The following is a 21,838-nucleotide window of genomic DNA, read 5'->3' as shown; positions in this document are numbered from 1 at the left end:
ACAATGGGTGGGGTCACGTGGCCACCCGGCTGTCTCCCCCGCCCCCACCCCGCCGCCTACCGCGCTGCTGGGACCCAGGCGGGCTGGCTGGTGCTGGGTCGTCGTGGGCGCGAAGCCCCTTTGGCCTCGGGTTACGTGGTCGCTGGGGGCGGTCTCCGCCTGGCATCTACCCCCAGGAGAAAGATCACCTGGAGCTACTTAGGGAGTGAGGGAACAAGGTGATTTGTTTTTCTTCAGCCGGCTCCTGTAGCCCAAGGAACAGAACCTCACCTAGGCGGGTGGCTTCTTGTTAGCGCCTCCGAGGCACCTGAGGAGAGCAGGGCCATGCTACGATTTCTGCAGGTGTGGAAACCGAGACCCCCGGCCATCTGCGGGTCCGTGGAGGCGTGCGGGCGGGGCAGCAGCAGAGGCTCTTCCACTGAATTCCCGGCCTGGGGTCTTCTTGGGCTGGACCTCCTACCCCTGGTTCCGGCTCTCGGGCTTGTCTTGGTTTCGGGTCTGCCCTGTTGCCCCTGGAGCGATGTGAGGACCTGGAGTGACCACCCTCCCCTTCAAAACCTGCATTTGGGGGGCTGGAAATGAAAAGGAAGCATCCACTTCTTACACTCCTATCCCTCTTTATTAACTAACTTGATCTCTTACGACAAACGCTTGCTCAAAAAAAGTAAAACATAAGATGAAAGTATTGCCTGTAAGAAATCAAGTTATTATAACCCTTGCCTTGTTAGTGTGGGATGTGGATTCTTCTTGCACAACTCATGCGTTTTGAAAGGGAAAATTACGAAGAGGCATAAGAACACTTCCTTCCTGCCTTCCTCCCTTACCCCTTCCCGCCTCCCTTTCTTCCTCCCTCCCTCAATATGCCTAACATGAAGCTTGAACTACTGCCCCAGAGATCGAGTTGTGTGTGAGATGTGTGCTCTACCTACTGAGCCAGCTGGGGGCCCCTGAACACATTTCTGCTTAAGAAAGTCTACTCTAGGGGCGCCTGGGTGGCTCAGTGGTTTAAGCCGCTGCCTTCGGCTCGGGTCATGATCTCAGGGTCCTGGGATCGAGTCCCACATTGGGCTCTCTGCTTGGCAGGGAGCCTGCTTCCCTCTCTCACTCTCTCTGCCTGCCTCTCTGCCTACTTGTGATCTCTCTCTCTCTCTCTCTCTCTCTGTCAAATAAGTAAATAAATAAAATCTTTAAAAAAAAAAAAAAAAAAAAAAGAAAGTCTACTCTAGGGGCGCCTGAGCGGCTCAGCCGGTTAACCGTCTGCCTTCGGCTGGGTCGTCATTTGGATGTCCTGGGATTGGTCCTGCATGGTGTTCCCTCTTTCTCCCTCTGCTTCTCCCTCTCCCGGTGCTGCTCCCTCTCCCTGTGCTGCTTCTGTTTCTCTCTCGCTCTGTCAAATTAATTTTTTTTAAAAAGTCCACTCTAGGGGCACCTTGGCGGCTCAGTTAAGTGTCAGGCTTCAGTTAAGGTCATGATCCCAGGGTTCTGGAATTGAGTCTCACGTCTGGCACTTTGCTCAGCAGGCAGCCTGGTTCTCCCTCCGCCTGCCACTCCCCCTGCTTGTGCTTGCTCCCTTTCTCTCTCTCTTCAACAAATAAATAAATCTTAGGAAGAAAAAAAAAAAGTCCACTCTACCCTGAGGTCAAGGCAGATATAAGGGGAACAGCCTAGTAAAGTTACTGTTTAGCTGAAGTATTCTTAATCCAGTACATATTCAACCTGCCCATTACCCCTCCTAACCTTTCCTGGTATTTCCCTCAGAGATGTTAACTGTGCAGGCTGGCCTTCACCCCAAACTGAGAAGGAAGAATAATTGTCTGACTTCAGCAAAGAGGTCCATGAAAATGTAATTATTCATTATTACATGAGAGATTTTTAGGTTGGGTCTCAAAACAAACAGACAACCCCAGAGTTCTGTTTGGGTGGAATTTTCCAGAATGACACCAATTCATTTGCCCACGAAAATGGCATTGCCATAAAACTTCCCCTGCTGATGCCTGAAATTACCTCCAGCAGTTCATTCATATACGTTACACAGCCTCTGTAAGTGTCCTCTTAATACCCAAATTCTCTTGAAGGGGCAGTGGGAAGAAATAGCAGGTGGGAGCTTGTGGGGTTAGGGGTGGGGACTGAAGCCAGAAAAGGAGTAAAGGATGGGGGTGGAAGAGAAAGACAGAATTGGAGTTTTCCCAGGGTCAGCCTGGGGACAGCATTTCATGATCTTTATCACTAATAGTTATCAGAACCAACTAGCCAAAGTTAAAAGTTGAGGGGAATAGAAAGATGATTCAAGAGATATGCCCTCCTTCCCTTTGGGGTCTTAGTTAAATGGTAACCGATTTTGGTTTAATGATTTACAAAATGTTTTTACATTGCAAATCCATATGCTCTGCACAAAATCCTACCTGTTCAGTAGGCCAGGTGGGTGTTATTTTGCATCATTTAATAGATGAGCGAACTGTGAATTGGAGAGACTTCTGGGAGTACCAGAAGTCACTTGGCAAGCAAGGACTTGATGCTCAATCCTATACTTTTTCTTAATTCACCCGATCTCTCTGTCTTCTAGCTGAGAAGCTGTATAAACAAGAAAATATAACTGACATAAAATGGTATGGTAAGTGCCAGAGCTGGGGGTACAAATGAGAAGAAATACGGGAGGCCAGAGAAAGGATGAGAGATCTTCCAGATGTTTGGATCAGTTCAAACCCAGCCTTTAGCCAGGATCCTAAGCAAGACTGTGTAACCGATTTGTTTTTGGAAAGGGATCCTTTGTTCAGCCTGGTTCCCTCTCAACCTCAGGACCCTCTTTAAACTCTCCTAATGGGTGAAATTGGATTTTCTACACATGTCCACTATTTATCGGGAATGCCCTTCCTGACTGAGTTAAAACCTTTACCCTGTGAAAGTGTACATATCTCAAAAGACCCACAAGATGAGTGTTTCTCGAGCAACCCAAGGAAAGAAGTAAAAGCCCCATTTCCTCTCACGTTGCAGTGTGCCCCAAGCTTTACAGCCCTGGGTTCTTTTATATTAAAATATCATCTGAATTTTGGGGTGCTGGGTGGCTCAGTCGGTTGAGTGTCTGCTTTGGGCTCAGGTCATGATCCTGGGGTCCTGGGATGGAGCTCTGCATCCTGGCTCCCCGCTCAGCAGGAATTCTGCTGCTCTCTCTCCCTCTGTCCTCCACCCCCCCACTCCTGCTCTCTCTCACTCTATATCTCAAATAAATAAATATTTTAAAAATCATATCATTTTTATCTTCTATTTACAACATATCTATATTTGCCTCAATACTAAAGTCAATTTTCTATCCTCAAATCTTTGAGTAGAATTCTTGTTCCAGAAAGAAGGGTTTCCTATACTCACTGGTACACCTCCATATACCCCTATGGGTTCATACACCCCAGACTGAGAAGCAGTCCAAGGGAATCTCAGGCCTGCAGCTAGAATGTTCTGCTCAACCACTTCCCCACATATGCGAGCTTTAACCCAAGCCCAACAGTATGCTCTGTTTTCATTTGCTAAATACTACCCTGGGTACGCTACCATACAAAAACAATTATGCAGAGAGTTGGTCCTACCCACAAAGACATTCTGAAAGAGGGGTTGATAAAGACAAAAATGTAAGAGAAATACTCCTGGATGACTGTAAGAGGTACAGAATCTAAGAGGAATCCTGAATATGGATCCGCTAACTTTATAAAACAAAATAACGGAAATGAAAAACATCTCATCTTACAAATCATCTTAGGCTCGTGAGGTTAAATGACTTGGCTAAGGTCACCACCAGTTTATGGAAAAATGTAGGACTAGAACCCATATCACAGTCGGTATACTCTATAATATATAGGGCTAAGCGAGAGTAAAAACTAATACTGTAAATAAATATTTGTATTTCTAAAGAAAAATGTAAATGACAGGCCATGGAATGGAAAAAGTAAGAGACGGAATTACACAGAGGCCAAGCTTGCAAGTTCAGTAGACTATACTGGAAGATAAACAGTCAGAGTGGTAGGGACGTGTAAATACAGGGTGGGACATTTAAATGAAACCATTTGGAGTCATGTAAACCGGGACTGACTTCATTATAGCCTCCCGTATGGTACAGAACTGCACGTCAAAACTATTTGCTTTAGTCTTTTGATAAATGTGTTTTCTTCATGGAACCAAAGAGGAGTAGGAGAAAGGTTTCGGTAATCTGGGGGCAGTCTGGACATAGCCCTTTGAAGCTCAAAGTGAAGTGTTATGGATGGGGAACCCTTTACAAGTCTTTTAAGGAAAGGGGGCTCAAAGAGAGGACAAAGAAGATTCTGGCAGCCGCTTAAACATCCAGCTTGGTTAGCCACATCTCACTCTACCAGCAATACCTAAGAGGTCCTTGTTTCTTCCTGCCCTGGGGTCTTTGCACATGCTGTCCCTTCCCTCTGGGATCCTTCCCCTTCCTCTAGCCCCCTCCTACCTCACTGACTCCCTCTCATTCTTCAAGTCCACCTTGCAAGGTCTAACCTCCTCAGGGAAATGTCTATGAACCTCATTTGCTTCTCTCAACACCTCCTATGTTGTCTTCATAGCCTTCACCACAGTTTGTAATTATATGCTTGTTGGCATAATTAACTTTATTCAGTGTGGAACTCTACCGCCAGACTGTAGGCTCCCTGAGAACAGGCACGGTCTGCATTTCATTTACCACTGTGGCTGGAACATAGTAGATGGACAGTTCCTAAGGGTAGCCTGAGCAAATGGGCACAAACTGGCGTGCAGCTGCATGGAGGACCCGTAAGACTGAGCTACTGCTCCCCCCCCACACTGGAGAGGCCCGGCAAACTGTGTCTCTCTGGACCCAGTTTCAGTTACCAGCGCCTGTCTTTCTCTTTTTGTCTCAGACACGTTTCCCCTCTTTCCACCTCTCCTCTGTTCTGGGAGTCTTTTAAACCCTCAAAGACGATGTCTGAGAGAAAAGAAAGGGTGTTCAGGGTCCTGTGACGGAGCTTTCCCCAACCCTGAACCGGAAGGTGGCAGTAGGGGGCAGTGGCACCCTGGCAGTAACTTCCAGAAGTAGGCTGCCAGTGAGAGAGAGAGACTTTCTCTCTCTCTCTCTCTCTCTCTCTCTCTCTCTCTGCAGAGCAAGCCAGGGTCAGCAGCAGCCCAAAGCCACAAAAACTGACTTTAAAAGTCCTCCTAAGAGCCGCGTCTTTCGACTCCCCAAAACAATCCCGCCTTGTGCCCCAGGACACGGCGCGAGTTACACACTTAAAGCAGTTTCCACAGAACCGCATTCAGTTGGTTTTAAACTCTGGGGAAAGCTGGCAGCCTCTTTGTGGGTTTTTTAAAAAAACTAGTTAGAGGGACAATTAAACCTTTATGGGCCCCAGAATGTACCTATGCAGACATAAATAAGGATCATTCTTCATCACCAGAGAGAATCCACTTTCTGGCAACAGAGGTATTTTCCTGCCATCGCAGGACAGAGCTGTGCTCACACACCTGAGAGCCTTTATGATGAGGGCAGGTGATGGGGGGGGGTCAGCATGGGCAGAGGTAGAAACTTTGACCATAAGTTCTCAAAATGGACACATTGCAGGCCTTGGGCTTAGCCGGTCTTAAATAAATCACAAACTCCCAAAGCCTTCCCAGAAAGCCGCCCAGATTTTAGGCCAAGAAAACTCGTCTTACCGCCCTCCCACCCCACCCCCTTGTGTTACTTTGGGCCAAAATGGTCCATTTGTCAAAGAGTCCTGACTCTTTTATTCCCACTCTTACAACACAATACAATGCATTCACGTATTTACAGTGCAGTGTCCTTGAATGGTCGGATGGCTTTTTTTTTTTTAATCCAATAATATCATTAAATGCACCAAGGGGCTAACTTCTTAAAGGAACCTTTGAGTAAACTCTTTTGTTAAGTGAATCAGTCTTTTGTAAGGCAAATCATCAGCCACCAATTTGTTTTCCAAATCTGAGATTTCACATAGGAGATTTTCTTCACCAGGCCCACTCTAGATGGTGGCCTGTACATTTTCTTTTATTTTTCTGTCTTTGGTCAAGACAAGCTCTTCCTGAATAGACATTATTGGGTAGGGATGAAGGAATCTCAACCACTTGAGAAGTAAATCAGTTTCAGTCATTCCTGTCATCCATAATTCCCTAGAACCACCAGCCTAAAGCAAAGTATAATGATCTCCCGGCAAAGAATCCAGCATAGATTTGAAGGCCAGTCTATTTGAAGTCAGTTTCAAAAGAAATGCAGAGAACGGGGCTTTGAAAAGAAAAATTATTGTAGTTTTTTTTTTATTGAGGCAAAATACATAGCATAATATTTACCATTTTAACAATTTGTGAGGGTACAATTCAGTGGCATTAAATAAACTAAATTCACAATGTTGTGTAACCATCACCACTATCTATAGCCAAAACCTTTCATCATCTGCCACAAAAAACCTCTCCCCATTAAACAATAACTCCCCCGCCCCTCCTCCCAACCCCCCTCCTTCACAACCCACAAGAACCTCAATCCCAGTTTCTGTGTCTATGAACGGGGGATTGTTTTAAACTTCAGCTTTACTTTGGGCCTTTCATTTCCTTCCCCTGGTGTGGTGGGAGAATGGAGAAAGCGTGGCCACCCTCTTTTCACCTTGTAGACTCTTCCCGCTGCTTCTTCCCTGCTCCCCTTTCTTCCACCTACCGGGACCGCAGCTGAAGCGGGAGTCAGTCCCGGACAGAGGGAGAAACTGGCGAGGGGCTGCAGCCCCCAGCAGGAACAAAAGGAGGTCACTGGGTCTGAGTCTCCCTTACCAGCTCAGGAATGGCAAGAATTTTCTGACTTCAATAGTCTGAGGAAGTAGGAACGTGATGAGTCCAATGGCTGTTCTGGTGTCTGGGGCCCAAGCCTGCATGTGGTCTCCTGCTGAGCACCTGTCAGCTTTTGCCTTACCTACCAAAGATCAGTCAGGGCTGAGAGAGAGGGGACTGTAGGAAGAGACATGGAGGGCTTCCTTGGGCACCCACAAACTCCATGCTTGGAATTTCTAACACTGAAAAACACAGGCGAAACCACTCACAACCCCTACAGAATTTACATTTCTTGTACCCATTGGTGGCCAACAGAAGCACACTCAGAATGATTCACATCCTAGAGTTTGGGGTTTGCTTTGTTCACAATGCTTAGAAATTCTCAAAGGAGCTTCTCTCACCCCCCCCCACCCCCACCCTGCTCACCGCACTCTGCCTGCCCCCTTCCCAACACACAGCTCAGGGTAACAGGAGACTTGGCTTATGAAGTCTGATTTTTAATTGTTTCAAGAACTACTTGGGGACCCCCAGCCTCGCCTTCCCAACCCTGGGAACTGTGAGTCTGCCAGGACCCCTAGGGCAACTGGGGCAAAGTGGTTTTGTGGCACAGAGAAACAGCCACGGGTGGGTGGGGGGAGAAGAATCACCTCAAAAGCAGGAGGGCTGAATTCCTTCTGCTGCCCACTTGCTGGTGACCTTGGGCAAGTCCCTTTACAGCTCTGTCCTCATTTCCCTCAACCTGGGTGGGAGGGCCCTCCAACTACGAGAATTTATGGGAAGAGAGAGGAACAAGTCTTTCTGATATTTGGAATTCTTGAACTAGGAATCCAAGTCCTTTGTTTCCCATCAGTGCTGACATCAATGGAAGCACGGTGGCAGGGATGTAGGGGAAGACCTTTGGGGAAAGAGAAGAGTGGATGGGAGTACTGTAGGTGTGTTTTAGGATGGGTTGAGAATAAAGTTTTGGTTGGATCTTCATGAGAAAATATTCGGCAGGTAGGCAAGGAATAAGCAGCTGGAATCAAGGAACGAGACTGAGACAAATGGATAACAAGATTAGAGTCTGGAGTCAGAGTTGATGAAATAGTCTTAATAATACCAAACAACATATCAAACAACATATCAAATGCTGAGTATGTGGCAGGCCCTTGGGGAGCCATTCACATGGATGTGCTATTACTATTCTCACAATACCCTTATGATGTCGTTAAAAGATATCATTTGTACACCTGCTATATAGATGTATCCTGCTCAAGGTCACGGTCACACAAGGAAGAAGTGGTAATACCGGGACTTGAATCCTGAGAGTCTGACCTCAGAGCCTTTGACCAGTCTTTTCTTTTTTAGATTTTATTTATTTATTGGGGGTGGGGTGCGGAGCAGGGAGAGGAGGGAAGGGGCAGAGGGAGAGGAAAAAGCAGACTCCCGCTGAGCAAGAAGTGGGGCTCTCAATTCCATGGACCCTGAGATCAGGACCTGAGCCAAAGGCAGATGCTTAACCGACTGAGCCACCTAGGCACCCCTTGACCAGTCTTTCATACAACCTCCTAAAAGGGGAGGTGGAGGAACACAAGAGAAAAGCAATACAGGTGAAAGACAGAACCTTGGCAAATACCTGCAAATAGTCGTCCTATTCTTGATCAACAGTGACGTAAAATCAGATTCTGAGATGAAGATGTGGGTCAGAAACAAACTGAGAAGCATCCAGGTGTATCTAGTGATGCCATCAACTGGTCTGGCTCCGCATGGGTTCAACAGTGACACTGAGCGCTTACTGCAAGCCAGGCACTGTGCTAAGAGGCATCACCTACATTATCTCATTTAGTCCTCTCACAAGTCCACCAAGAGGTTGCCCATTTCATAGGAGAGGAAACGGGGGTTCCAAGGGCTTGAGGGATTTAACCCAGCTCGAAAGGGTCAGGATGGGGAACTCAAAGCCAAGCTGTGTGTTTCTGGACCCAGCTCCAGCAAGCTCAATCAGTCTTTCCTGACTGCCTCTCAATAGTCACATAGCGAAACTACTGGACATTTCTGGAATGTTTTGTCTAAGGTTACTCCCTTGAATTAGCTTGTAGTCGAGCCCAGTATTTGAAGTCAATGCTTCCGGAAGTTGCTAAAGGGTTATCAGCTGCCTGGAACCAATGTTTAAGTTTACAATGTGCCTATTTGAGTTAATTTGACCCAATTAGAACAAAGCAGTGAATCTACTTTCTGGACCCCGAGACAAGCCCAGAGAGGTCCTGCCACACCCACTTCCAAGGAGCACCCTGATTGGTTCAAGGGTAATCCCCCTCTCCCGTACAGTGATTGGTCCAGAGCGAGCACGTGACATAGATATGTCCAATAAGGCACAATAAGAGGTCAGCGAGAGGTTCCATTAGTCTACTTGCCTGCTTCAGTCTGGGAGGGTGGGTGTTTCACCTCGACTTTGTCGGGCTGTGGTGGGAGCAGGAACTGTCTCCAGAGACTGTGTCGGTACCAGCCTCACTACTCAGAGAGTCACAGGGAAACCTTGCAGCCCAGCCTCCTGCCTAAGATTCCCCAGCATCAAGCTAATACATTTATTGTTCAAGTCAGTGTGACTTGGGATGCTGACAGCCCCCAACTCCCACTGGAATGTGAGCAGTATGAAGGCACAAATCATGTCTCTCTCCTTACGTGGTGCATCCCCAGCCCTTATTACAGAATTTAGCACAGAGACATAACTCTATATAGGCGAATGAGTACATGAGAAGAGTAATGAAAAAACAATAAAATGGACTCAAAATATAGCTGGAAAACTTTTAAAATCACGATTCCAAGTCTTCTCTCTCTTTTCTTTCTTTCTTTTTTTTTAAATTTTTAAATTTTTTATTTTTAAGTAATTCCTACACCCATTGTGGGGCTCGAACTTACAGCCAGGGAGACCAAGTCACAGCCCCATCTCCACCGATAGAGCCATCCGGGTACCCCTCTCTCCTTTCTACTCTATGGTGAAAAAAAAAGCAAGGGTTGCTATGTTAGGTTAATGGTAATTTTCCCTCTTAATTAGGGCAGACACGCTTTAGTCCCTGCAGCGGGAGCCTTCAGTCTCCCTTAGGCAAGCATCCCAGAGGGGCTTTGATGCAGTGCCCAGACCAAGCTAGAGAACAGACACCAGGAAGCACTCACCCCCGGGCTAAATAAAACCAGCATCTGTTGAGGATAGAAATGGGGACTAAGTAAGAAAGATACACAATTTTACATTAGAAATTTAAGTTACAGGGGCGCCTGGGTGGCTCAGTGGATTAAGGCCTCTGCTTTCGGCTCAGGTCATGGTCCCAGGGTCCTGGGATCGAGCCCCGCATCGGGCTCTCTGCTCGGCGGGGAGTCTGCTACCCCCTCTCTCTCTGCCTGCCTCTCTGCCTGCTTCTGCTCTCTGTCAAATAAATAAATAAAAAATCTTAAAAAAAAAAAAAAAGAAATTTAAGTTACAAAATATCTCTGAATGTTGGTTAATGTTTATTGTTGGCCATTTTTCATGACTAAATTATAGAAAATACATTGTTCTAACTCTTTCTGCCTTTAGAATGGAGAGCTCCATCTGCATCCCTCTTTGAACCTAGGGCTGAGACTATCCACCGCTTCCCTTGCTGGGGATACACATTTCTAAAAATCCAAAATTGCAAAATGAAAGATATGAAGCGTTGGTATGTGCATCCCCTCACATTGCATTCAAGTGTTCTTTACGTAACATTTTATTCAAAATCAACTTTATTGAGGGGCACCTGGGTGGCTCTTGATTTCGATTCAGGTCATGATCTCAGGGTGGTGAGATCAAACCCTATGTTGGACTCTACACTCAGCAGGGAGTCTGCTTGAGATTCTCTCCCTCTCCCCCTCCCTTCCCCCCCCACTTGCACAGGCACTCTCTCTCAAATAAATAAATCTTTATTGTTTTTTAAAGATTTTATTTATTAATTTGACAGAGAGAGAGACATCAAGAGAGGGAATACAAGCAAGGGGAATGGGAGAGGGAGAAGCAGGCTTCCGGCCAAGCAGGGAGACCGATGCGGGGCTCGATCCCAGGACCCCAGGATCATGACCCGAGCGGAAGGCAAACGCTTAATGACTGAGCCATCCAGGCACCCCTCAAATAAATAAATCTTTAAAAAAATAAAATAAATAAAATAAACTTTATTGAGGTGTAATTTTCATGGATAAGATGTACCAACTTTAAGTACACAGTTCAATGAGTTTGGGGGGTATTTATTTATTTATTTATTTGACAGAAAGAGAGAGAGTAAGAGCAGGAACACAAGCAGGGGGAGTAAGAGAGGGAAAGCAGACTCCCTGCCAACCAGGGAACCCAATGTGGGGCTCCATCCTAGGAGCCTGGGATCATGACCCAAGCCGAAGGCAGATGCTCAATGACTGAGCCACCCAGGCATCCGCAGTTTAATGAGTTTTGACAGATGTACATACCAGATAACCACCACCACCACCACAGTCAAACAGAATACTTCATTATATCCAAAATTTCTTTGAATCCATTTTCAGTCAATACCCATCTCCTTCTCCCAGGCCCCAGGCAACCATTGATCTAGTCTCTGTCACTATAGATTAGTTTTACCTGTTCTAAAACTTCATGTAAATGTAGTTATATAATTGTATTAGTTACATTTATTTATTTATTTATTTATTTATTTATTTGAAAGAGACTGTCTGAGCAGGGTGGGGGGAGGAGCAGAGGGAGAGGTAGAGAGAATCTTAACCAGGCTCCAGCAGGAGGTGGGACTCCATCCTACCACCCCAAGAACACCTCAGCTAAAATCCGAGTCCGACTCTCAGCCAACTGGGCCACCCAGGTGTTCTGACACTTTTTTTTTTTTTTTTAAGATTTATTTATTTGAAAGAGAGAGAGTGTGTGTGCATATGTGCAAGAAGGGGAGGGCCAGAAGGGAAGAGAATCTCAAGCAGACTCCTTGCTGAGCATGGAGCCCTGGGGTTCTATCTCCTGACCCTGGGATCATGACCCCAGCAGAAATCAAGAGTTGGATGCCCAACTGACTAAGCCACCAAGGTACCCCCACTTTTTTTAATGTTTCTTTATTTAAAAGAATTGTTAGGGGGTACAGTATGAGGAAGGCATACTTTCAAGGCTTCGGGGAGAACAGAGGTTCCAGAAGGAATGGCTGGGGGGGGAACACATGGAGGTAGGGAGGGGGGAAGTATCTGGGGGCTGCCATCTAATACCAGAGACTGGGAGGCTTACACGACAGAAATTTATTTTCTCACAGTTCTAGAGGCTGGAAGACCAAGCTCAAGGTGTTGACAGGTTTGGTTTCTCCTGAGGCCTCTCTCTTTGGCTGCAGATGGGTGTCTGCTCACCATGTCCCTATATGGCCTTTTCTCTGTGTGGGCACATCACTAGTGTCTCTCCCTCTTTTTTTAAGGACACCAGTCCTACTGGATTAGGGTCCTATAATCCTTATGACCTTACTCAACTTTAATTACTTCTTTAAAAGTCCCTGTCTCCAAATATGGTCATGTTGGTTAGAGCTTCAACATATGAATTTGGGGACACAATTCAGTCCATAACACTAGTCTTTTGTGTCTGTGACTCAGCATAACGTCTATGTGATTCATCAGTTTTGTGGCACTTATGGGTAGTTTTTTCCCTTTTGTTGCAGAGCAGTAGTCCACTGTAAGAATATACCACAGTGTTTTTATCTATTTATCTACGATGGATATTTAGGTTATTTCTAGTTTTTTCTATTATGAATAAATCTCCCATAAATACCCCAGTCTGTCTTTTTGTGGATATATGTTTTTATTTCTCTCTTGGGTAAATATCTAAGAGTGGAGTTGCTGGATTAAATGGGAAGTTTAACTTTATAAGAAGCTAACAAACATTTCTCCAGGGCAGCTGTCTCAATTAACACTTCCACCGGCAGTGTACACAGAAGTTTCCATTGTCCCACATCCTTACCAATACTTGGTATTGTTCATCTCTCTCTTTTTTTAAAAGCTGTTCTAAGTAGTGTAGGTAGTGGTTTCTCACTGTGGTTTTAATTTGCCTTCCTTGATGGCTAATAATGTTGAGCAACTTTTCCTGTGCTTATTTATCACCTGGATGTCTCATTTGGTGAAGTGTCCATTCAAAGCTTTTACTCGTTTTTAAAATTGGGTAGTTTTCTTATTTTTGAGTTATAAGAGCTCTTTACATACTACAACTACAACTTCTTTATCAGCTAAATGATTTGCACAAGTTTTTCTCCCAGTCTTTGGCTTTTCATTCTCCTAAAGATTTTATTTATTTAACAGAGAGAGAGAGAGAGAGCACAAGTAGACAGAGTGGCAGACAGAGGGAGAGAGAGAAGCAGGCTCTCCATCGAGCAGGGAGCCTGATGCAGGTCTCGATCCCAGGACCCTGTGATCATAACCTGAGCTGAAAGCAGCCGCTTAACTGACTGTGCCACTCAGGCACCCTGGGTTTTCATTCTCCTAATAGCAGAAGTATCTCACAGAGCAGAAGGTTTTGATTTTGATTAAGTCTGGTTTATCAATTTTTCTTTAAGGATCATGCTTATCTTAAATAAAGACAGTTTTACTTCTTCCTTCCCAATATAAATGCCTATTTTTTTCTTGCCTCACTGCACAGGCTAAAACCTCTAATACTATGTTGAATAGAAGTGATGTGAGCAGTATCCTTTATCTTGTTCTTCATCTTAGAGGGAAAGCAATCAGTCTCACTATTAGATATGATTTTAGCCATAGGTTTTTTTTCTCTTTTTTTAAGATTTTATTTATTTGTTTAACAGAAAGGGAGGGGGAGAACAAGCAGGGGGAGCTGCAAACAGATGGAGAGGGAGAAGCAGGCAGGGAGCCCAATGTGGGGTTCCATTCCAGGACCCTGGGATCATGATCTGAGCCAAAGGCAGACACTTAATTGACTGAGCCACCCAGGTGCCCTTAGCATAGGTTTTTCATGGATGGTCTTGGTCAGATTGAGGAAGTTCCTTTCTATGACTAGTTTGCTTAGCTTTTAATCAGGAATGGATGTTGGTTTGTTTCTCTTTTTCTTTCTTTCTTTCTTTTCTTTTTTTTTTTTTAAGAAAGAGAGAGGGCAAGATGGGGGTGGAGGAGCAGAGGGAGAGGGAGAGCAAGAAACTTAAGCAGGCTCCAAGCCCACTACAGAGCCCGCCACAGGCTCCATCTCATAACCCTGAGATCATTACTTGAGTCGAAATGAAGAGTTGGATGCTTAACCGACTGAGCCACCCAGGTGCCCCTGGATATTGTATTTTTGTCAAAAGTTTTTTTCATCTGCTATGATACTCATATGGTTTTTCTTTCTTATTTTGTAAATATTGTGAAGTATATTGATTTTCAAATGTTAAGTCAAAGTTGCCTGCCTAGAATAAACCCCACTTGGTGATGATGTATTTTATCTTTTTATGTAGTGTTAGATTTGATTAGCTGGAATTTTGTTTGAAATTTCTCTATGTTAATGAGGGCTATTGGTCTGTAGTTTTCTTTTCTTATAAATGTGTTTGTCTCATTTCAGTATCAGAGTAATACTGGCCTTAGAATGAGTTGGGAGGTTTCTCTCCACTTCCATTTTCTGAGTTTGTATAGAATTGGTATTTTTTTCCTCCTTTAATATTTGTTGAATTTACCAGTGAAGTTGTCTAAGCCTGGAGTTCTCATTAAGGAAAAATTATAAGTTAGAAATTCAATTTAAATACTATTCAGGTTATCGATTCTTACAAAATGAGTTTTGGTAGTTTTCTTTCAAGGAATTTGTCCATTGCATCTAAATTGTCTAATGTATTGGTATTCGTTGTTCACTGTTGACATTGACAAAGTTGTTCATAATATTCTCTTAGAATCCTTTTTTTAACCAGTAAAATCTATAGTGAGGTCATTACTGATATTGGTCATTTGTGTCTCCTCTTTTTCTTCCTGATCCATGTGGCTAAAGTTTCAGCAGTTTTATTGATTTCCTCTTTATGAACTATATTTTGGCTTCATTGATCTTCTTCATTGTTTTGCTGTAGTCTATTGTCATTAATTTCTGCTCTGATCTTTGCTTTTTTATTTCTTTGGTTTCATTTGCTTTTCTTCTTCCAGTTCCTTAGGTAGAAGCTGAGGTTATTGACTTGAGACCTTTCAAATACTCATTTAGTAGAATCCCACAAATTTTGGTAGGTTGAATTTTCATCTTCATTCCATTCAACATACATTTGGGGTTTCCTTTTTGTATTTTTATTCCACCATGGCTTATTTAGAAGGGTGTTGTCTAGTTTCAAAATATTTGGAGATTTTCCAGGAATCTTTTTGTTATTAACTTCTAACTTAATTCCACTGTGATGAGAGGACATATTTTTTGTGATTTGAGCCTTTTAAAATTTATTGTGACTTCTTTTATGGCCCAGAATATGGCCTATTTTGGTAAATGTTCCATGTGCATTTCAAAAGAATGTGCCTTTTGCTGTTGTTGAATGGAGTATTCTATAAATATCAATTAGGTCAAGTTGATTGGTAGTGCTGTTTACCTTCTATACCCTTGATTATGTTCTACCTATCAATATCATTTATTAAGCAGGAGTGTTAAAATCTCTGCTGTAGTTGTGATTTGCATGTTTATCCTTGCCATTCTGTCAGTTTTTGCTTCATGTATTTTGAAACTCTGTTATTCAGTGCATAAACTTCTCGAATTAAGCCATCTTGATGAATTGACCACTTTATGATGTGAAATAATGTATATATTTTTTGAAATTATATTCTTTATACCTGGCAACATTCTTTGCTCTGAAATCTACTTTTTCTGATGTTAACTAATCTACCTTCCTTCCTTATTTCCTCCCTCTATCCTTCCTCTTTCCTTCTTTTTCTTTTGGTTTACAACTATTTTTAATGTAATATTTCATGGACACCTTTCCAAGTCATAGACATCTTTTTTGAGATATAATTGACATATAATGTTATGTTAGTTTTGTGGTATAACATATTGATTCAATTCAAAGTGGTCACCACATTAAGTCTAGCTACCATCCACCACCACACATAGTTACAAATTTTCTTTTCTCATCTTTTTTTTTTTTTTTAAGATTTTCTTTATTTATCTGAGAGAGAATGAGAGAGAGCATGAGAGGGGAGAAGGTCAGAGGGAGAAGCAGACTCCCCGTGGAGCTGGGAGCCTGACATGGGACTTCTGGGATCATACACCTGAGCTGAAGGCAGTCGCCTAACCAACTGAGCCACCCAGGCACCCGAGAACTCTTTTTTGAAAGATCTGTTTACTTATTTTAGAGAGGAAGTTAGTGAGGGGAGAAGGAGAGAGAGAATCCTAAGCAGACTCCCTGCTGAGCATGAAGCCTGAGGTGGGGATGGATCCCACGACTCCAAGATCATGACCTGAGCCAAAATCAAGAGTTGGATGCTCAACCAACTGAGCCATTCAGATGCCCCTTGTGTTGAGAACTTTTAAGATCTACTCTCTAAACAACTTTCAAATATACAGCACAGTACTAACTATAGTCACCATACTGTACCATATATTCCCAAGTCCATCCTCCTTCTTATTAGTGTTAGCATGGTACACCTTTTTTCACCCTTCTACTTTTTGACACATCTGTGTCTTTATATTTAAAGTGTGTTTCTTGGACATGTGCAGAAGTCTTTATAGTCTAGGGCCTGTTTCCCTGTAGCAGCTCCATATTGGTGGAGAAGGAGAAAGTGCCCCGGATCCTTTCAGAATTAATTTATTCAAAAGAAAAAAAAATACTCAACAGGCAAAAATCTTGTGAAGAAAATGAAGGAAAACCACAGAACATGCCAAAGGGCAGACCTCCATTCGGAAGATGTCCCACAGGAGGCAGAAGGAAACTCTCAACCTTCCAAAGAAGGTGTAAGTTGGGAAGCAGAAGAAACTCTTAGAGGAGGGCCGACCCAGGCTGGCCAGGGGTTTAAAGAGGGCACTCCTGTGAGGCATTTGGACCCTGAAGAAATGGTAAGAGGAGTAGATGAGTTGGAAAGGCTTAGGGAAGAGATAGGAAGAGTAAGAAACAAGTTTGTGATGATTGGAAGCAAAGACATTCACACAGCTGTCCTCACCCTGTGTGCTTTAGGCCCTGAATTCTTTTTTTGTCTGATATTAAAATCTGGCCTCTGCTTTCTTTCTGTTAGCGTTTTCTGATGTATCTTTGACCTTCGTTTTACTTTAATCATCTGGTGGAATTTTGTTTTAGGTAGTTTCCTTGTTACCACCATCTCACTGGATTTTGTATTTTGACCCATTCTCCAGGTCTGTTTATCAATTGGAAAGTTTCTCACATTTGCATGAAAATATATTCTTTGTATATTGTAAAGTAAATCATAACAGGTTACAAAGCGATATATTGAGTATCAGCTCACATACATAGGATTAAATCCCAAATTTGAGTTCATGTGTGTTACACATACAGACATATATAAAAAATGTAACTGTTTATTTCTGTGTGGCATGAGCTTTTTTCTTTTTGCTTATATGTGTTTTTTCATGAACACATGTCACACACACACAAAGAATGAAAGTTTTAAAAGTAAGAAATAATTTGCAACCAGCTTATAAGGGCAATGGGGGCAACTAAAGTCTTGATGGAAGAACTATTAAAAAATATAAACTTCAAGTTACCTCTGGATCTCTTAGTTAGAGGAATAAAACTGGCAATTATTACAGAAAAAAAAAAGTGTGTTTCCTTTGCCCAAGGTCATCCAGCTTGTGTCTCACAGTGGTGGAGCTAGGGTTATAAACCCAGGCAGGCTGTCTCTCTAATCCATGCTCTTGACCTCAATGATATATGGTCTCTTAAAGGCTGTCTTGAACCCATCTACTTTTCTTCATCTGCAACACTATCCCTACTTGAGACCATTTATCTCCCAGATACCTACATCAGGGCAGAATGAAAACTTTTCCTCTACCCTTTTAGGTTCAGTAGCTAGGGCCTGTGAATTAAATTGACAAAAGACAGATTAGCAAGAGAAGAGACAGATTTTTATTCGAGTACTAGGCGGTTAGAATTTGGGAGCTTGTTACCAACTTAGTAAGAGAAGCAGAGGAGGAGAGCATACTTACAAGGAAAGAAAATGACTTTTAGAGGAGATAAATGGGCCCACAGGAGAATAAATGAGAAGTATTATTGGTAGTTTTGTGATAGTGTCTGGGTTTATTTCCCTAGTTGCTCCTGGAGGAGGGGTTTAGGACAATTGAGTCATTTGGGGGGACCTTGCTTTTATATAAAGGAGTTCAGGAAAAAGCCTATTTTCAGCTCAAAATAATTTCATGCAGACTGCTTTACCTACAACAGCCCCTGGCTCAACTCCCTGCTTTCTCTCTTACTCTCTCCAGTCCCTTCTACTTGCTTGTTACTATAGTGATCGTTTCAAAAGGTGGATAGGACTCTCTTGATCTGATGGCAGCTCCCATTCTTCTCCCTGCTTTGGATGTTCCCCATAGCTCCAATGGTGAAAATCCAAGCCCCTGACAAGGTGTGCAAGGTCCTGCTGCTCTGCCCTGCCCCTGGATGCCCACTGACCCCCTCTCTCACTGAACTATAACCCAGGCCTGCCTGAGGGCTCCTCCACCAAAGGCATTTGCATATGCTGATCCACCTGGCCACTTGGCTGAGGCAACTCCTCCTTCTTCCCTCTGTCTTGTACTGCTAAACCTCATTTCCCCAGGAAGTCCCGCTTGGTAGAGGTAATTTGGACAAGGTAATCCCTTGTCCTTGGACAGGGTAATTCTCCCCAGTGTAAGCTTTCTGAGCCCCATGACTTTACCTTTCCAGCATTGGGTGAAGTGGCCATGGGTGGGACCCTGGCAGGGCAGGGACCTTATAGACACATGTATCTGTGTTGCTAGTGACTCGAGCACATCTGGGACACAGTGGACGCTCAGAACATCTGTTATGAGTGGATATGGAAATGAGGCATCCAAGAAAAAAAAGGCCAGCTGAGGGATGAGGTGAGGCTTAGGGCAGGACTTCCAAACTCTTACTGGGTGGAGATACCCTTAGCATCTGGAGAAGACAAAGGATCCCTGCTTAGAACCATCTTTTTGAAATATTTCAAATAATAATATATTGCATTGCCAAGGGAGTATGACTATTGAAACACAAATATCAAAATATAAAAATACAGACACATTTGTGATTAAAAATAAATAAATAAAAGAAAGTGTGTTTCTTGTAAGCACCATATAATTTGGCCTTGCTTTCTTATCCAATCTGATGATCTCTGCCTTTTAATTAAAGCATTTGGGCTTTTTTTTTTTTTTTTTTAAACTCAGAGAAATACAAGGATTTTTTTTGTTGTTGTTGTTTTTGTTTGATTTGGTTTGGTTTTAATTGTGGCAAAATACACATCACAGAATTTGACATCTTAACCATTTTAAGTACACAGTTCAGTAGTGTTAACAGTGTCATACTGTCAGGCAAACACTCTCCAGGACCTTTTCATCTTGCAAAACTGAAAACTCATTACCCATAAGCAGTAAGTCCTCGTTTTCCCCTCCCCCAACCCCAGGCAAGCCACATTCTACTTTCTATTTCTATTTCCATTAATTTGCCTACTCTAGTAGCCGCCTATATGTGAAACTGTACAGTTGAGACCACTTGTTTTTAATGTAGTTATTGGTATGGTTAAATTTAAGTCTATCATCTTCTTGTTTCTTTTAAATTTGTTCACTTTTTGCTTCCTTTTTTTCTCTTTCTCTGCCTTCTTTTTGACAGCATATTTTTTATGATTCTGCTTTATTTCCTTTGTTGGCCTTAGTAGCTATAATTCTGTTTTGTTATTTCGTTGGCTGCTTTAGGGTTCACGGTATATCTTCACACCACCTGCTTTTGTTAGGATTCCACTTCACATATAGTATAAGAACTTGACTATAGTAAATATCCATTTTTCCCCTCCTGGCCTTTATGCTTTTGTTGTCATACCTTTTCACTCATACATGTGTAATAAAGCACATTTATTTGTTTAAACAGTTACCTCTGAAAGATATGCACCACAGATGAAATGTGTGTGTGTATGTGTGTGTGTGTGTGTGTGTGTGTATTTCCTTGTGTAGATAAATTTGCCAGTGCCTTTCATTCTTTAGGGGAGACCCATGTTTCTCTCTAGTATCATCTTCCTCCTGCCTGAAGGACTTCCCTTCACCTTTCTTAAGAGTATAGTTCTGCTGGTGATGAATTCTGTCTGAAGAGATCTTAGGGCACCTTCATTTTTGAAGATATTTTGGCTAGGTATAAGATTTAGACTGAGGGGTGCCTGGGTGGCTCAGTGGGCTGAGCCTCTGCCTTCGGCTCAGGTCATGATCTCAGGGTCCTGGGATTGAGCCCCGCGTTGGGCTCTCTGCTCGGCGGGGAGCCTGCTTCCCCCTCTCTCTCTGCCTGCCTCTCTGCCTACTTGTGATCTCTGTCTGACAAATAAATAAATAACATCTTAAAAAAAAAAAAAAGATTTAGACTGAGAGGTTTCTTTTTTCCTTTTGGTACTTAAACTATTTCTCTTCCCTGGCTTCTCACTTGCACTGTTTCCAGTGAGAAATCTGCAGCTCTCCTTCCATTTGTTCCTCTGTATGTAATGTGTCTTTTCTGCTTCTAAGCTTCTAAACTGCTTCTAAAATGTTCTCTTCACCAAAGGGATTGAGCAATTGAATTACATGCATGTTGGTGTAGTTCCCTTTGGGTCTCTTGAACCTGGGTTTCTTGTACTCATTGAGCTTCTTGGATCTGTGAGCTTACAGTTTTTATCAAATTTGGAAAAAAATTTGGCCATTATTTCTTCAAATAATTTTCCTGTATTCCAACCCTTTCCCCCTAGGGCCTCCAATTATGTATATACTGGGCTGTTTGAAGTTGCCCCATAGTGTACTGATGCTTTCTTCATTTTTTAAACCTTTTCCCCCCTGTATAATTTTGAATAGTTTCTCTTGTTATGTCTTCCTGTTCACTAAAATATTCTTCTGCCAAGTCTGATCTGCTATGAATCTTGAGCATCTCCCTTATTGCAGTTTCTATCCCCAAAACTTTGATTTGCATCTTATTAAAATCATACATGTTTTTGAACATATGGAATACAGTCAAAACAGCTGGTTTCACATCCTGGGCTGCTAATTATAACTTCTGTGTCAGTTCAGGTCAATTTTTTTAAAATTAAGATTTATTTACTTGACTGAGGGAGAAAGAGTGGGCACACACAAGCAGGGGTTGGAGAAGAGGGAGAGAATTTTTAAGCCAACTCCCCGCCTGGCATGGAACCAGAAATGGGGCTCGATCTCATGACCCAGGAGATCATGACCTGAGCCAGAACCAAGAGTGGGCCACCTAACTGACTGAGCCACCCAGATGCCCCAGTTCAGGTCAATTTTGATTTATTTCTTTCTCTCACTATGAGTCATATTTTGCATTCATGCCTAGTAGTCTTTGTTTACATTCCAGACATTGTGAATTCTACCATGTTGGGTGCTGGATATTTTGATATTTCTGTGAATATTCTTGTACTTTGTCATGGGAGTCAGTCAGATTGCTTAGAAACAGCTTGATCCCTTCAGTCTTACTTTTAAGAGCTATTAGGTAGGATCACAGCTGTGTTTAGTAGAGGGCTAATCATTCCCTACTGTTGACACAATACCCATTGAATATTCTACCCAATGCTCCATGAATGATACAGTTTTCCAATCTGGCTGAGGGGGGAACAGACTCTGTTCCCAGCTCTGTGTGAACACCTAGCATTATTCTCTAATCCTTCCAGATGGTTCTTTCTCCAGCTTGGAGTAGTTTTCTCCCACTCACAGGTCTATCGTGCTGAACACCTGAGGGAGACATTCTCCAGATTCCCAGATCTCTGTGCAGCTTTCTCTTCTTTAGTACTCTGTCCTGCAAATTCTAGCCACCTTTTCTCCTCAGATTTTAGCTCTGCCCCAGACCCAGAGAATTCTCAACTCAGAGAATTTGCCGAGCTCCACCTGGATTCTCTCCCCATGCTGCAGCTTGGAAACCCTCATAAGACAGTAAGCCTGGGCACTCAGGGCTTACTTTGTTTTCCT

Source organism: Martes martes (genome assembly GCF_963455335.1).
Source record: "Martes martes genome assembly, chromosome: 6".
Classification (NCBI taxonomy): Eukaryota; Metazoa; Chordata; class Mammalia; order Carnivora; family Mustelidae; genus Martes; species Martes martes.
The sequence above is the reverse complement of the archived record's forward strand: the minus strand, read 5'-3'. Positions refer to the sequence as shown.